The sequence below is a fragment of the Eurosta solidaginis genome, chromosome 1, assembly GCF_040869045.1.
Source record: "Eurosta solidaginis isolate ZX-2024a chromosome 1, ASM4086904v1, whole genome shotgun sequence".
In the NCBI taxonomy this organism is placed as follows: Eukaryota; Metazoa; Arthropoda; class Insecta; order Diptera; family Tephritidae; genus Eurosta; species Eurosta solidaginis.
In genome coordinates, this window is record NC_090319.1 from 170,150,671 (window position 1) to 170,155,539 (window position 4,869).

The window sequence follows — 4,869 nt, forward strand, 5'->3', positions numbered from 1 at the left end:
ACTTTATGCATGTAAAAGAATTCTGGGGTGTACGTGGGGCTTATCGCCCTCTCTTTTTCATTGGGTTTTTACAGCGATTGTAAGCCCTATTCTATACTATGGAGTTCTTGTTTGGTGGAAAGTCACACAAAAAACAACATACCTCAAAAAATTAGAGGGGATATGCAGACTATCGATGCTTAGCATTATGGGAGCCCTGAAAACAACCCCGACGGCTGCACTATATGCCATTTTGCACATCCCACCTGTAGACCTGGTAGCAAAGAACAAAGCGTTAACGACCGCAACCAGGCTCGGTGCTTCGGGGCAGCTTGAGCGCCGACCATATGGCCATAGTAGTATAGCGTCATCAATCACAAGACGAACAGACTACATGATTCCCTATCTGCGCTTCGAGGGAGATCTTAAGGCCACAATAGAGGTGGACGGTTGGCGCAAGGGTGCGCAAATGGCGGACGAGGCGATACATGTGTACACCGATGGTTCCAAAGTAGTGGAAGGAGTACGGTCTGCGGTATACTGCGCTGATCCGGAAATAAGCAGATCCTACAGGCTGCCGGATTACTGTAGCGTTTTCCAAGCGGAAATATTAGCCGTAACCAAAGCAGTAGAAACCCTGGAAGAGAATAGCTTGAGCTGCAACCGTGTTAACTTTTATATTGACAGTCAAACAGCAATTAAGGCAATAATCTCGCATAGCACAGCATCTAAATGCGTGTTAGAGTGTAAGCAGTCTCTGGAGAGAATCGGGACAGGGAGAAGCATACATCTATATTGGGTCCCAGGGCATGAAAAAGCGGATGAACTAGCTAAAAAGGGCGCATTCCTTGAAGCTTGCTCCGTAGATGTCCCAATTAGATTGGGCGAGATTAGGCGAATGCGAGAGGTGCACATGATCGACCAAGCGGGAAAGGCGTGGGTTCAAGCGCGGGGCTGTAAAGTCTCGAAGATTATGTGTAGGTCTTACAACCTTAGACTAACACAGTTGCTCCTATCATTAAAAAGAGAGGACTGTAGACTCATGACGGGTATTCTGACTGGACACTGCCTTCTGGCGTCACATGCCTTTAAACTAGGCTTGGCAGTGATAGCAGATGTAGGAAGTGCGGGTTGGAGGAGGAAACGATCGAGCACGTTCTGTGCTCGTGCCCTGCACTTGCCGGGCTAAGACTCCAGCTATTAGGAGTGATACAGCTGTCAGACCTAGAAGCAGCAAGTGGCTTAAGTCCTAGGTAGCTTCTAGTATTTGCTAAGAGGACGGAGTTATTTTATAACATAGGTCCTGGTTTTTGATAGGGTTTTTCAGTTTGGTCGTTAAAACAAACTTCTGGTAACACTACGGACTCAATCAGTCTATGTGAGGTCCTCATGGACCGGCCAGTTCAAACTACCTACCTACATCTTTGGGAGTATTTTCAAATAAATACTTACATATCTTCTTTGAGAACTTTCCCTTTTAGTCGCTTTGTTGGGGTTTCATAACTTTTGTTACTTTTCGCGTTTAGATTTTTTTTTTTTTTTTGGTCAAATTTTTTTTTCACATACCGACAGTGGGTGTCGGAGAAGGAAGTCGAAAGTAGAGTTGTTGGGGGATTGGGTATCCTCGACTGTATACCGAGGCCCGTTGACTTTGTCCCTACGGACTATTTTAATAGGTGCGCGTCGCGGATCTTCGGAACTTTTAGCCCTGAACGTCCAATTAGGGTCTCTTTCGCGAACGGGGTGTCGTTAAACGAGTCCGAAAATAGTCTAAACTTCTCCCAAAAAATCGCTTTGGTGTGCCCAATGGTCGACAAGGAAAACGTAGGTGCCTAGGGGGGTGATGTTCCGGCGCAGAACGCACCATCAACGAATGTCGGCACTGGCCTTGATGCTCCTCAAAGCCAACCCCCCAAAATGCAAATAATGTCGAACAGCTGAGCCGAATGATGGCGATGATGGCGCATCAAACGACTTGGTGGCGCAAATGGCAAGTGAGGTGATGAGCATTAAGACCAGTGTCGATAACCTTGGTGGCCGCGTAGCAGACATAGAAACGTCTGCGCAAGCGTCTGTACATCGGTCCGCCTTGGCATCTACGCCCGAGCCTCGGAGCCGGAGGGGGGGAAACGCAGAGCGCGTCAATGAGCCAACGGTCAGTTACAGTACCGGGCGAGATGCCAGCCATCCTCCTAGATGGAAGAAGCTCGACCTTGAAAAGTGGCACATCAAATTCGATGGGACCAGTAAAGCTATAAGCGTTGAAAGCTTCATCTTTCGGGTGGAGAGGATGCGTGAGCAGCATAATATTTTCTACTTCCAGCTCTTCACGGACTTTCATAGTCTGGTTTCCGGCGGTGCTTTGATGTGGTATTGGCAGGTCCTTGAGGACCACGCAGACGAACCCGATTTCGGCTACTTCGAGCTGAAAGCCGAAATGCTAAGCCACTTCAAATCCGCCGAGTCCGACTATGAAATCATCCGTGAAATCATGGAAAGGAAACAGCTGCCCGCGGAAGCTTTTGATGACATTTATGCCGAAGTCCACAATATGACATTCCGTTTGCGGAAGAGGATCCCTGAGAGGGAGTTGGTTGGCATCATCAGGGGCAACCTCAAACCGTACCTGGCCAACTTGACCTTCGCCATAAAAATGGACTCGTTAGCGGAGCTCAAGGCGGAATGCAAGAGAGCCGAAAAACTCATCAAAGAAAATAAGAGCAGGTTTAAAGTGGTCAGCGAGGTAGGCTTCGAGCTTCCCGAGCAGTTAGGAGAATCAAAAATAGAAGCTTTTGATAGGAAGCCTCAACGTCCACCCCAACACCAATCTCAACCTCAACATCAACTCCCCACAAATCCCAATAGTGTTCGTCCTTCTGTTAGTCCTGCGTCTAAGTCGACTGTGAATTCCTTTTGTGCTTCTCCCTTCCACTTAATGTTGTGTTTTTCGTGTGGTATGCCGGTGGATCACTTTGTGAAAAACCCGGCAGAAGCACAAAAACCAAATAAATGTTCGTCCTCGTTCCACAATATGGTATGTTTTGCATGTGGGAGTGATTCGTCCTTTTGTGTATTCAAATCCAAATCGGGAAACCCGAGACTGGCGGAGTTGACCGGGGACTCCAGCCAGGAGACACGCAACCCGGCAACCCATCAGTAATGATTTTGAGGAAGGAAAAGAAGGATAATGTAATTAGAGTAGAGGGAAGGGTGACCGGAAGGCAGGAAATGAAGAGCTTACACCAACGGAAATTAGAATATGAGGAAGCTAGGCGAAGAATATTTTGTGAGTCGATGAACAAGGACAGGAAGGAGAAGAGAGATTTCAAGAAAATAGAAAAGATGAGGGAGAAAAGGAAATTTTTTAAGAGACTAAAGAATAAAATTGTTTCAACCATAGTCACCGTGAAAGGTGATAACAGGTTTTTTGCTAAAACTAATATAGGAGGTCACGAGGTCCTGGCTCTCTTGGACTTAGGGGCGAGTGCCAGCTGCTTAGGCAAAGACTCAGCTGCACTCCTTCGGGGAAAAGAAGCCTTGATTTTGCCAATCAAGGGCCAAAATGTTCGAACCGCGAACGGGGAGGAAACCGCCGTGGTAGGGGTCATAAGGTTACCAGTCGAGTAGGATAATACGACCAGGGAACTAGAATTTTTAATAGTTCCTGATCTGCAACAGGAAGTATATTTTGGGATAGATATTTGGCAGGCTTTCGGTATGAATGTTGCCAGTGTGGCGGAGCTCGTACCTGCCGAGGGTGACTTGTCTTTCGATGTTGTGCAGCACGTTTTGACGCCGGAGCAAAATAATAGGTTGGAGCGTGTAAAGGCCCAATTCCCGTCCTTCGCGGTATTAGGGTTAGGCCAAATAGATAAGGAGGAACACGTCATCGAGTTGGTTGACGAGAATCTGCCAGTAAAGCAGCGCCATTACCCGATTTCACCAGCTATTCAAAAACTCATATACGCAGAGTTAGATCGAATGTTGGACCTGGGAGTCATCGAGGAGTCCAACAGCAGCTGGAATTCGCCGGTATCGCTGGTAATAAAAGCGATGAAAAACCGCTTGTGCCTTGACGCTCGCAAAGTCAACGAACGAACAATTAAGGATGCCTACCCCTTACCCCACATTGATGGAATCCTCAGCCGACTACAAAATACACGATTTATTTCCGCGATAGATTTGAAGGACGCTTTCTGGCAGATTCCTCTGGAGAGGAAGTCAAGAGAAAAGACTGCTTTTACTGTCCCTGGCCGACCTCTCTACCAATTCACGGTTATGCCTTTCGGGTTGGGCAATGCAGCACAACGAATGTGTCGTCTCATGAACAAGGTCATTCCGGCCGCTTTACGTGAATGTCTATTTGTTTACTTAGATGATTTATTAGTTTGTTCTGTAGATTTCGAGTCCCATATGTGTTTATTGGAAAAGGTCGCTCGGTGTCTTCGCGAGGCTAAGTTAACAATTAACGTAGAAAAAAGCAAGTTTTGTATTAAAGAGGTTCGCTACTTAGGATACGTAGTCGGGGATGGGTGTATTAGAACGGACGCCAACAAAGTGGTAGCTGTGAGGGACTTTCCAGTTCCGAAAACCCCGAAGCAACTACGACGGTTCCTGGGTATGTCGGGCTGGTACCGACGATTCATACAGGACTATGTGACTTTCTGCACGACTGCCTCAAAAAGGACAAAATTAAGAAATTTACCATGATGGACGAAGCAATAAAATCATTTGAAATTTTGAAGCAGAGTTTGGTTTCTGCACCGGTGCTCACCCATCCTGACTTTAGTCGTCGCTTTTATATTCAATGTGATGCATCTTCACCCTACGCTAGAGATATCACTTGATAACAGCCTACCCCGTAGGATTCAAGTACAGTCGCGTCCCCGA